This window comes from Pteropus alecto, unplaced genomic scaffold (assembly GCF_000325575.1).
Source record: "Pteropus alecto unplaced genomic scaffold, ASM32557v1 scaffold150, whole genome shotgun sequence".
Taxonomy (NCBI): Eukaryota; Metazoa; Chordata; class Mammalia; order Chiroptera; family Pteropodidae; genus Pteropus; species Pteropus alecto.
The window spans coordinates 16800-30410 of NW_006429686.1; the positions used below are offsets into that span (position 1 = coordinate 16800).

The 13611-nt window shown below is 35.4% G+C and overlaps 1 protein-coding gene and 1 pseudogene across 1 annotated transcript in view; both read right to left on the reverse strand.

The window, feature by feature from the left end:
• LOC102894096 (E3 ubiquitin-protein ligase RNF128) overlaps window positions 1-13611 on the reverse strand; it is a gene marked incomplete at its 3' end in the record, with an annotated part of 28782 nt that overhangs the window by 6923 nt on the left and 8248 nt on the right. The window lies entirely within an intron of this gene.
• LOC112471021 lies at window positions 3941-4059 on the reverse strand (annotated as a pseudogene).

Here is a 13611-nt window from a genome sequence, read left to right on the forward strand (position 1 = left end):
TGTCCCTCTTTCATCCCTGATTTTGTTTATTTTTGTCCTTTTTCTTTTTTCTTTAGTGAGTCTAGCCAGAGGTTTGTCAATATTATTAAGCTTCTCAAACGACCATCTCTTTGTTGCATTTACTTTTTCTATTTTTGTTGTTGTTGTTGTTTTCAATTTCATTTCTTTCTGCTCTAATTTTGATTGTTTCTTTCCTTCTGCTGACTTTAGCTTTCATTTGTTCTTCCTTTTCTAGTTTTTTTAAGATGAAGCATTAGGTTGTTTATTTGGGCTCGTTCTTGTTTTTGGAGATAGGCCTGTAATATGAACTTTCTTCTTATGACCGCATTTGCTGTGTCCCTAAAGTTTTGATATGTGGTACTATATTTATCATTTGTTTCTATGTATCTCTTGATCTCTCTTTTTCTCTCTTCTTTGATCCATTTATTCTTCAGTAGCATGTTGTTTAATCTCCATGTATTTGTGGTTCTTCCTGATTTCTTTGTACAGTGGATCTCTAGTTTCAAAGCATTATAATCAGAGAAAATGGTTGGTATGATTTCAACCCTTTTATATTTGTTGAGGCTATCTATGTGTCCCAGTATGTGGTCAATTCTTGAGAATATTCCATGTGCACTAGAGAAGAATGTATAAACAGCTTTTTTGGGGATGGAAGGCTCTGTAAAGGTCAATCATGTCCAACTAGTCTAATGTGTCATTTAAGGATGTTTTTCCCTTATTGATTGTCTGTTTGGAAAATGAGTCCATATCTGATAGTGGGGTATTTAAGTCTCCTACTATGATAGATAGTGTTTTGGTCTGTTCCTCCCTTTAGTTTTGTTATTAATTGCTTTACATATTTTGGGGCTCCTTGATTGGGAGCATAGATGTTAATAAGTGGTATGTCTTCGGGTGGATGATTCTCTTTATCATTATGAAGGGTCTCTCAGTCTCTTTCTTTAAATTTTTTATTTTGAAGTCTATTTCATCCGATATTAGTTCTGCTATTCCTGCTTTTCTCTAAATGCCATTTGCTTGAAATATCGTTTTCCACCCTTTCACTTTGAGCCTATATTTGTATTTGAATCTGAGATATGTCTCCTAGAGGCAACATGTGGCTGGGTTTTGTTTTTTGATCCATTCTGCGTCTCTGTGTCTTTTTATTGGTGAGTTCAGTCCATTTACATTTAGGGTGATTCTTGAAATATGAGATCTTCTTAATAGCCATTTTACCTTTTGCTCTCTGGCAGCTCAGTGTTTCTATTGCTTCCTTGTCCTTGTGGGGTTTTTTATTTTGGTTGGCTTTTGTGGGTTTTCCCCCTGGTCCTTCTTGTTTTATGTTATATACTTTGTTCTGAATCTTTTTATCCATTATGAATATGTAAAGATTAGTTATATATATACAATCATCCCTTTTCTTCTGCGTGTGCCTTATCTCCATTCCCCTTTGCGAATTTGGATCTTTGAATTCTCCACGTTTCAGTCATTGTTATATTAATTTGTCCCTATGTATGCTGAATGTCCATTACTATCTTGCTATAGCAAATCTCTTATTATTTAAGCTTATAATGCCCTTTTCTTAGTGATGGTTGCACTCCTCTGCTTCTATCAGCCTTCTAGTAACCTTACTCCTAATTATGTATTTTTTTTGTCATTTCGTTTTAGGTGAGCTGACCCCTTTCAGTATTTCCTGTAGTGCAGGCCTCGTAGTGGAGAATTCCCTCAATTTTTGTGTGTCTGGAAAGGTCGTAAATTCTCCTTCATATCTAAAGGAAAACTTAGCTGGATATATTATTCTTGGCTGGTAGTTCCTTTCATTTAATAGTTTGAATATTTGATTCCACTCCTTTCTGGCTTGTAATGTTTGTGCTCAGAAGTCCAACGATAATCTAATTGGTTTTCCTTTATTAGTTACCATCTTCTTTTCCCTGGCTACCCTGAGAATTCTATCTTTGTTGTTGATTTTTGATAATTTTAATACGACATGTCTTGGTGAAGGCCTTTTTGGGTTGAGATAATTGGGTGTTCTGTTGACTTCTTGAATTCCAAGTTCCAGCTCATTCCTGCGATTTGGGGAATTCTTGTCCACTATTTGTCTTAAAATACTTTCTAATCCCTGTTCCTTTTTCCTCCCCTTAGAGAATTCCTATTATTCTTATGTTTCCTTTCCTGATGGTATCAGCTAGTTCTTATATTTCTCTTTCATTAATTTTTATTCTTGGTTTTCTCTCTTCTTCCTTCTGATTTATTTCTAGATTTCTGTCTTTGATATCACTGATCTTTTCCTCCATTTGGTCAACTCTATTTCCCAAGCTTGCTATTTCATTTTTTCAATTCTTGCAGTGTGTTTTTATTTCCAGAAGATCTATTCTGTTCTTTTTGAGGGTTTCAGTCTCCTTGCTAAAGAACTCATTTTGCTCATCTAGTTGTTTTTTCAGTTCTTGAAATTGTTGATATGACTCGTTTCAGAACTCACTAAATTTTTTCAGAAGTACCATCCTGAATTCTCTGTCATTTAAGATGCATATTTCTATGTATATAAGCTTATTTTCTGGAAATTTTTCTCTTTCTTTCTGAGATGCCTTGTCATCTTGGTTGTTCATGGTGTTTAATGGACTATGTAGACTTATTGAACTCCAAACTCCAGCTCATTTCTTAGATTTGGTAATTTCTCATTAACTATTTGTCTGAAAATGGTTTCTAATCCCTGCTCTTTTTTCTCACCTTCGATAATGCCCATTACTCTTGTGTTTCCTCTCCTGATGGTATCAGCTAGTTCTTATATTTCTCTTTCATTAATTTTTATTCTTGGTTTTCTCTCTTCTTCCTTCTGATTTATTTCTAGATTTCTGTCTTTGATATCACTGATCTTTTCCTCCATTTGGTCAACTCTATTTCCCAAGCTTGCTATTTCATTTTTTCAATTCTTGCAGTGTGATTTTTATCTCCAGACCTATACTGTTCTCTTTAAGGGTTCCAATCTCCTTGCTGAAGAACTCATTCTGCTCATCTAGTTGTTTTTTCGATTCTTGAAATTGTTGATATAATTCATTTCGGAGCTCATTGATTTTTTCAGAAGTATCATTCTGAATTCTCTGTCATTTAAGTCACATATTTCTATGTCTGTAAGCTTCTTTTCTGGAGATTTTTTTTCTTTCTTTCTGAGATGCCTTGTCACCTTGGTTGTTAATGGTGTTTAATGGACTATTTCTCTATTCAGGCATTAATGGAAGTGTATTCTGATTTCTTTTCCAGAAAGAAGATTTATTATATAACGGTCCTTAGCCTGTTGCAAAGAAGGTGTTTTCCTTTTAGTTTCCAGTAGGTGATGTCTAAGCCTCTTGGATCTTGCTTTATATAAAGTCTTAATAATGTCTTTTTTTCCTTCTACATGTCTAATCATGCTCACTACCCTCAGTCTCAGTTCCTGTCAGTCAGTGTTACAGATAGTTTCAGTAGCGTTTGCTCAGATTCCCCTGTGGCTCCTCGGTATTCTGTCTCGGAGGGTATGGAGGGAGGGGCCCTCTTGGTTGGGGTTTGGAGGCTGTGGCTCGGCCTCAGTTTTGCAACCGTTGCTGGTAAAAATCAACTGTTGTTTCTCTGCTGTCTTGCTTTTCTGCTTTCCACCCTGATGACTGGGCCCTGTTGTCAGCTGCACAAAGCTCACAGCACTCCCAGGCAGGGCTATTCAGGAAACTCACTGCGGCCTCTTCCCTCCCTCTCCTTTTACAGGGAGCTCCAGCTGCTGTGAGAGGCAGCTTCTTTGTTTCTCCCAGTCCACCACCCGACACCAGGGGTTCTGACCTGTAGTAGCTCTTATGCACAGATCCCACTCTCAGATGTGCTGGTATGCAGTTTGAGTGTTTTTTGTTGTTAGATGCTCAGCTTATTGTTGTTTCAAGGGGAGAGATCTGGGGACAGATCTCTGCCACTCTGCCATGTTTGTCTTTATTTTTTTTTAAGCCTACATCACCTGGTCTTCCTAGGTGGTCTCCCATCCAAGTACTAACCAGGCCTGACCCTGCTTAGCTTCCGAGATCAGACGAGATCGTGTGTGTTCAGGGTGGCATGGCCGTACTCATATTTGACAATTTAATGGTCAAGAATAGCTAATCTGGACTCTAGTTGCTTAAATAAAAGTTCCTGCATCCAGTATAACTTAAACCACACTCATCTGGATACCAGCAGTCACTCAATTCTCCAAGGATTCCTTGAACCTATTTAAAAATCATTAATTACACAACATGGCTCAAGGTTTTCACAATTTCATGCTGCTATCTCAAGTATTTTGGGAGAAGGAACAGATTAGGAATAGGTAACAATTAAGTAGCAGAAGAAATACAAACTCCAATTTCAAGTGTTCAGCAATGAATAGAGGTTTTGGCATGTGTCTGTCTTGGGAACAAAGGCAATAAAATAGGTTATAACAACTCTTACTATTGTTACTGAATATCATTCAATTAAAAAGTTAATATAAATAAAGAGCGTCTTGGCCCTACTGGCAAAAAATGCTTTTTAGTTATTATTCAGAATATATAGGAATTTGATATAGGATACTGTTGATGGTCAACCCATGTTTTTAAAAAAGCTAATATGATTTTGGTCTAATCTTATTTATTTGTGAACATAGACATTCATTGAACAAATATTTATCAAGTGCAAACCGTGTAATATGTTCTGTGCTTCTGGACTTCCCCCTTCCATATTTAAATATTAACATGTCAAATGCAAATTCTAAAACATTTTATAATATATTAAATATTCTAAGCATAATGACGGCATACTTATAGCACATTGGCATTCCAACGCAAAATACGAGGTGAGGAAAGCTATTCAGTAACTTTTAACCAGTATTCCATTTTTAATATTAGAAAAGAGTATTCACAATGAATGACTTACAAGTAGCAAGGGTAATTGAAGGCTAAAGTAGCTCTTTTAAAACTAAGCTCACATTCAATACTACTCAACATCCTGATAAATCATTGGAGTCAGCACTTCTGAATTCACTCATATCTAGAATGAATAAGATCTAAGTGTGAAGAATTTCAACATATTTCTTTAATAAACATTTCCTCCATTAGAAAATCTGGAACCAATTCAAGTGGACTTCTGAATATTCATTTTGTCCACAGTTGCTTTCAAAGGCTCAGTTTTCTACTCTATAGCCCAAACTCTTTGGGCAACTGGGGAAGGTCAATGTATTTCAGAGAGGGATATCAATGCTCATCAGCAATGCAGTCCTAAGTGGCATTTAACCAGCAAAATAAATTACCTAAACTTTTAAGCCAGATTAGCCTCTCTTTCTTCAAATTCCTGTTTTCTGACAATTTTTTGCACCCTTTTGATTATTCTCAGCCACAGATGAACCAAATTTGTTTCTTAAATTGACTACTTCACAGCAGCTTCCTTGAAAAAAAAAAGTTAAATTATACCTCAACAAATAAATATACAAATGATTTCTAAAAAGTATTGGAAATATATGTCTGTCGTTCACTGGGAACCAGACAAATCAGTACTACACATCCGGTTTATATGTCAGTTTGCTCTTAACTAGCCTTTAAAGTCTAGTCTGTTCAGGATAGGAAATAGGAATTGATATGGGTTAGCTGTTGACTAGAGCAATGGTTCTTAACATTCTCTATGGCAACGAATCATCTCTTTGGAGGAGGGTTGGTGGCAGTGAAGATGACCAAAATCACCTTTTCTTATAATTCTTTTTAAGCTGACAAATGAAACAGAGGCATACAGTCATGTGTAGCACAGAAGTTGCCTTTCTTTCTTCCCTGCATCCCCAAATACTTCTGCTGTAGGTTTTGAAGGCAATCCAGCTGTCCCTCATATAACTGGAGGATTGGTTCTAGGATCCCTCATGGATACCAAAATCTGCAAATTCTTGTGCGTTGGTGATATAGTGGTGAACATAGCTGCCTTCCAAAATCTGCAGATACTCCAGTCTCTTATATAAAATGGTATAGTATTTGCAATATAACCTATACACAGCATCCCATATACTTTAAATCATCTCTAGATTATTCATAATACCTCATACAATATAAATGCTATGTAAATAGTTGTTATACTGTATTGTTTAGAAAATAATTATAAGAAAGAAAGTCTGTACATGTTCAGTACAGATACAACCATCGTAGGGCTAACTATATAGTACACATCAGCAATGACATAACATTTTTTCCTGAATATTTTCGATACGTGGTTGGTTAAATCCATGAATAAGGAACTCGCAGATATGGAAGGTCAACTGTAATACATTAGGGAATAGGTCACAGATCTGATATGGCACTAAAAAATCTATGGTAGATGGAGTCCTCAGGAAACAACATATTAAAGACTCTAGGGAATTAGAAGCAACATTATTCAAAAGGTTACATACCAATGCATAATTTCTGGATGCTATGTCAAACTCACAGGTAAACAATTCTTAGAATTATTGTTAAAAACTCCTTAGTCCTGCCTGGACTACTCTAACTTCCAGTAGTGATATGTTTAACATATTGTTAAAAACCCAAGGGCTAGATCAGCATTTCTCCAAGTTTTTGGTCTCAGGATTCTTTATACTCTTTAAAGTGACTGAGTATGCCAAAAAAAATTTTGTTTATGTAGATTATTTCTATTCATATTTACAATATTAGAAATTAAGATCGAGGAATTTTTAAACTATTTATTTATTCATTTAAAATAAGCCATAAATACATAATAATGTAATTAACATATTTTAATTAAAAATAACTATTTTCTTGAAAAATGTAATAAGAGTGGCACTGTCAATTGTATAAACCTCTTTAATGTCAGACTTCATAGATGACAGCTGGATCTTCATATCTGCTTCTGCATTAGATTGATTGTGACCTCTTCTGATTGAAATGTATGAAGGAAATCTTTACTTACACAGATAAGTAGTTAGAAAAATGAGGAGTGTTTTAATAGAATTTTCAAATAATTGTAGATATTCTTTTACACTACACCACAAGTAGACAAGTTGTAGTTTCTTAAACATTAGTCACAAGGTAGAATTTGAAACCATACCAATGAACTCTGTGCTTCATTAAATGAAAATCCATTGATCTATCTTGTATATTGAATGTATTATTTATGCATGGTTTAATAATAATGCATTGGTCATTTGGAAAGTACTGGTTCACTAATTTATGCAGATCTCACAAATGGTGACTCATTTTAAAATACAAAAATAAAAAAAAAATTGATATTGTATCATCAATCTCATCAGAAAAGTCTAAGTATTAGTGTATTAGACAGTTGTCAAGCTCACATGGTGGATAAGTTTTCTGAAGTTCTAATTTTTGCTTGAACACTTAAATTTTATCATTAGCAACAAATTCGTTTTTCCTTGAACTGGCAGGGTCACTTAGTTCATTTCTGAGAAAAGGTCTTCCAAATACTCAAGTCTGAATGACCACTGTTCGTCAGTTCTTTCAAATTAAAAGGAGTTGTTTGAAGAAAGTGGTTGATTCAGCTCACAATTCAGTCATACTAGTCCTTTTCCTTCAGCCAACCATCATACTTTGGTCTGCTACAGAACTGTTATGCCTACTTTCCATTTCATCATACAGAATATACAAAAAAAATTGTATATGACAGGGTAGGATGAATAATAGGTTTATAAAATTAATTATTCTTACCGATTCATCAAGGACATTCTTAAATAAAACTGACATTTTCTTTTTACTGTAAATGCATGGAGGTACAGTTTGGTACCTCTGTCTTAATTTGTGCTCAGGAGCTAGCAGTTTTTTTCTGACCACTGCTTTTACACCCTCTGTGTGAATGTCAACACTGTGAATATGGCAAATAATGTCTACGTATTATGAAAATAGTTTTGACCTCATGGACCCCTGAAAGAGTCTTAGGGGCCAGTGGTCCCAGATCATATTTTGAAAATTGTTGGGCTAGATCAGTGATCTCCAAACTTTAATATGCAGGAGAATAACCTGGAAAACTTGTTAAAACACTGAACTCCTGGGTCCCTATTCCCTGATTCAGTATGTCTAGGGTCTGTCCGGGGAATCTGCAGTTTAACAAGTTCCCTAGATTCTTTGGATTATGTTATCCATGGCCCATACTTTTAGAAATATTAGGCTGGAGTTTGATTATAGTTTTAATGTAGGAAAAAGGCAAGAGAATTAAAATGTAAATAAAGCCACAATCAGAGACTGCAATATGCTGATCAGCTCTGCAGCCAGGCCAAGAGGACACCTTCAGAACAAAGGAATATTTCTGCTGGGATTGCTAAAAATTCATTCTCCACACCTGTGAAGGGGAAACAGAAACCAATAGAGTCATTCTCTATGGAAACCTGTGGATTAAAGGCTGGGAACTGCCAGCAGGCCTTTCGCTCCACATATTCTTACCTTTTCACACTACATACTCTTCCCCTTCCCCTTCCTCACTGTATGTCTATATCAAAGGAAATAGGTTAATGAAGTCTTTTAAACTACAACTCACAGGGACTAAAGAATGACATATAAGCTGAATTCCCTAAACACTCAGGGTCCCTCTCAGTGCCTTTATTCTGTCCCCCTACTCACTGTCTTTCCATGGCTCTCTTGGTCCCTCTCACTGTCCCTTCCACTCTCTGCCTCTGAGAGGAGACCACAGTCTGTCTGTGGAGTGTTACTCCTTTTCTAATAAACTTTCCTTTTGACTCTAACTTTGGCGTGTGTTGAATTCTTTCTCCACTCTCCACCAAAGGACCCTCTTCTTGCGATGCAGGGCTTAGTCTCCTCCCAGCACTCGGAGAAATTTATCCTGTCCTGCATCAGTTTGACCGATGTTATGGTCAAAGAGCTCTAACATAGTGGTCCAATCACTCTGGCCAGATCAATGCTAATCCTTTACCCTGCATAGAAAATCTCTGCCAATAGAATTATTTTGTTTCTATCAGTAAGGACTTCACATAGAGAAGTTTGAAAAATGGCCACATCAGAAACAGGCCCATTCCTTTCCTGTTATAATACATCTCCACTGTCACCACTGTCTCTCATCTAAATCACTATAACTACCTAACTGCTTTCCAAGTCACCAATCTTAGCCCTCCAATTCATTCTCCTCACAGCTAAATAAATGAGATAAATTTTTCTAAAAAGAAAATATTCCTTTGCTAAAAGCCCTTAAAGAGCTCTATTTCACTTATAGAATAAAGTTCAACCACCTTTTATAAGGTCCAGGCCCATCTGAGTTAGACATTCAGCTTTTACACTGTCTAGTGCAGACTTCCCTTGAGGTTATCTGATTTACTTGAGTTTCACTAAACTATAACTCCTTCAGGTTAGGGACTGAATCTTTCATCACTGTATCTACAACATCTAGTGGAATGCCTGGCACATAACACGTCGAATAAATGTTTGATGAATGAAATTTTAAGTATGCCATATTTAGTGATAATTTGAATCTTGATTCAATCTGAAAACAAATTCATCCTCAGAGATAATCGTGGTGAACAAAGTCTAAAGTGCACTTCCTCCCTACATTCAAAGAGGGCATATCTTGACAGGACATGTCTGCCTACAGCAAGGACATATCATATATACACTGATAAAAAAGTTAAACGTGAATCCTACTCTATAGACCTTGAGTTTAGTGTGACGCATACTGCCACAGTGCTAATCCCATTTAAATTACCATACTGTCAGAGAAGCACTAAGGGTGGCAATAATCCCTCTTCAAGTTTCACACATTCAGGAACTAGGATAGATGGCATTTTAGCCCTAAGCTCAAGTTAAGACCCACTCATTTTGGTTCAATAGGAGACTGGTAGTTTAGGCACTTAGGAGGAAGTTCAGAGGACATAAAAGAGAAGTCTTAAAGCAGTTAGAAAAGGCTAAGAGTCTATACAACCTTAAATTTCTGCTGATACTGAGGAAAAGAAAATAATAAGATATGCTATTCAAGGTCATATAGAAATTGTAGTATGTATGTTACTTAATTAATCAAGTATCCTGTAATTGTATTAAATTGTTATGCTAAAGTGTTCTATTATAGTTTTTATTTGGGGATAGTAAGGTTTGTACAAACCAAATTCAACATTTGTTGTTGCTATTTATTAATATTTTCTGGCGGAATGCTAATCAGTTAACTCCATAGCATCAATGCAGTCAATCCTTTAGGATAATAAATTGAATGACATCCATAGCTGTTCAGAATCTGAAAAGAATATTTGATGGTGCAAGGTGAAGCAACCACTGACTAATGATATATACGCAGCAGCTTAAAAACAGAAAGATATTTGTTGGGTAGTATAACAGGATAAAACAAGAGATTTAGGGGTTTCAGGGGAAAAACATATAAATGAACATTAGAAATGGTATAAAAATAAAAAATTAAAATTAATAAGAGACATTATGGTGCTCCTTTGTCCTTGTATAAATTGGTTCTGTTTTTCTGCAATGTGAGACCTTGGGGAGAATTCCACCGAATAAATTGTTGCTATATCCAGAGGAAAAATATGAGCACAAAACCAAGCCATGGCCTAGACTTACAATGAAATTGGGACATGGCCTCCACCACTTGCCGCTTTACCCTCCACCTTTCAGACCAGGTAAAACTAGTACAAGAATGTATGGAAGGGACAGATATATACTCTGTACTTTAAATATTGCCAGACTCTAGAGAGGCCCATTTTTGTGTAGATCTAAAAGCCCGACCTAAACTGATGTTTGAGTACCAGAGTAAAATATTATTAGCCAAAAAATTCAATAAAGGCTGAAAATATGAGCTCCATGGAAGAAAAGGACCACATCATTGTTTATCTTTAGCTACTCCATGCTCACTCTTCTCCTGCTACTGCAACATCTAGCACAGTGCTGGTCATAAAGGGGTGTTCAAACTTTTGTTGAAATTGGAACCTCTTTTTGTGTACATTCTCTTCAGGTATAGTTTCTAATAGGGAAAGTAGGCTGAAAATTCCATTAATCATTAAAATTAGAAAGAACATTATATTGAGAGATAGGATATTCATTTTGACCTGGCTATAAGAACCTTAGGGCGCAAAAGTTACAAAAGTCCAATTAGTATTCTATTAGGTATCCATATCAGAGAAAAAGACAGTTTGGTATGCCTCTGCAGAAATTTTAATATCATTTCTTATAGAAAATTCATAAATTAAAATATTCTATTAACTGAAAATATTAAATTTCGCCCTGTGTGAAGTATTGATTGCAAAAGCTAACCTCTGTACTAAGGCCCATATACTGATTATAAAAACAAACACAAACCTGTCTCATTTGTGTTTTTATCCTTTCACAAATAAGTTGTTTCTGAAAGCCAAAAAAAATAAAACCTAGCCTGTAGCACTACACTTTGAAGTCACATTAACCTGATATAAAAAGGTATCATATTTGTACAAAGAAATATAACTAAAATGGTTGTCATCATAGTTGAAAACATTCTTATCAGAGTAAGATAACTGGTTTAATCACTCCTTGACATTGATCAAACTTTGATACAGATAAGTATGAGGCCAGTGTAATAAAATCAGAGAGAGAGAGAGAGGTTATTAAGTGCATGGCAATTGGTGCTTTCCAAATTAGATTTCGGTTGTTAAGTATTTTGAGAGAAAAGGGGTTCTAAGGATAAATAAGTTTAGAAAATAATGCATTGAACAAAGTTAAATAGTATTTCTTTAACATATCAGAGGCTCTGAGAAGTCTTACAGTAACCTGCATTGCCAATCTCCAAGACAGGGCTATAGATGAAGGTGAGGAGGTGGTCAAGCTATATCCTTTAATGAACCAGGCTGTGTACTAAGTGCTTTTTATATTATTTAATTTATCCCTCACAATAACTCTATGAGGTAGGCACAATTATCATGTCCTATTCTACAGATTTTAAAAAAAACTAAGTTATAAAGAGGTTAATTTGGCTAAGGTCACATGATAGGTTGGGATTCAAGTTAAAACCATCTGATTTCTAAGTCCCCTCTTTTTACCACTGTGCCACCAAAAGGTCCATAAGCCATTTCTATTGTTAGAGCTGAACATTTTGATTTTAAGGTTTTGCTGCTCCTTAAAACAAAAAATACAGTGTAGAAAGAGGACAAGATAGTTTCAGTTTCTTATTATGTGATTTCTCCCTGAATTTCTCAGAAACTGTCCAGTAATTTGGATGTCTCCGTTTTTTTTCTGCTTCTGCATATAAAACAATTATGTATTTCAAAATGTAGTAGCGAACAGCTATAGTAATGAAAGGAGAAATATTATGTTTAGCAATAAAATTGTTAGCAAATCATTCAAGAGAACTAACATTTACTTAATGCCCACTGTGTGTCAAACACTATTTATAACATTGTAGAAAATGAGTCTTATTATCCCCTCTTTTATGAACAATATAAATGAAGTTCAGGTTAACCACTTGCCCGCGACCACTTGTTCAAGCAGTCTGACTCAAGATCACCCATCCTTCCATCGTAATACGCTGTCTCCCAATTTCAAATGGAACACATTCATCTTTGGTACAATAGATTGAAATAAAAATACTGCATTCATGTAGCTTTCCTTACCATCAAAGGATAATCTGTTAGCTTTTAATTAAGGTAAGTTAATATCCTTGTCTTGTTTGCTAGTTCTATCGAAAGGCATCAGCCAGACTGAAGCAGCACAAAGGATGGAGGCTGGAGGTAGGGGGCTAAGGCAAGGGTGATGACTAATGCTTTTGCACCAGCCAGTTTCAGTCTCTTATACATTCTGTCTTCTTGCCAAAATGAAATGATGGTGGTGGAAAACAAGAATTTGAAACACCCTACAACTCAAAGTATTTTGAAACTATATTAAATATAGGTTATTGATCTAAATGAAAATCTCACTTAATGTAACCATACTTTTCTAGCCTTCACCTAAATGACTGCTGAAATCCTCAAATGAGAAAAGATGTACCAACTTGGAAATATATTAATGGCTAACTAAGCCACAAGTCAGAGTTATGTTCTTAAGACTTTTAGGAATATTACAAGTGCTATTAAAATAAGACGACGACTTCTCAGATCGTCATAGGTTAGGAAGACAAAATGCAGAGTCCTTAAGGTGAAACACATGGAAAAGGTGAGGTAGAGCTTTGATCAACATTACAAGGAAACTGAATAAGTAAAGAAAACTCTCTAAACCAGCATGATTGAGTAGATTATACAATTGGCCCTGCATATCATTAATAAAGTGTAAAATAAGAACACCATGATTTTCTTCTGCTTTTATTCTAAAATTTTGTCCTGTTTTCTAGAATGACAAAAACTATTTTCATCACATGAATCCAGTGTGTCATGGTGAAAACTACCAATATATTGGATTCTTCATATGAAGGTGTGAAATTTAGCACTAATCTTAAAAGTACTGAAAAGAATAGAAATTGAAGGGGGCTAGAGAGGGAAAGAAACAAAAATACTAAGAAAAGTGAGGTGTATGTGTGCAAAATGTATTTATGGAGAGAAAAGAAAAAATACAAATAGTTATACAAAGGGTAAAGAGAAGAGAAATAGTTCATATTAAAATAAGAAAAGTCTGTTCCTCAGTGTTCAAGGCTCATTTACATGTTAAGGAACTAGTGTTAACAAGAAAAGGCCACTCTAACAATCATATGGGTTACGTACAGTCAAAAGGTCAAAGCAAT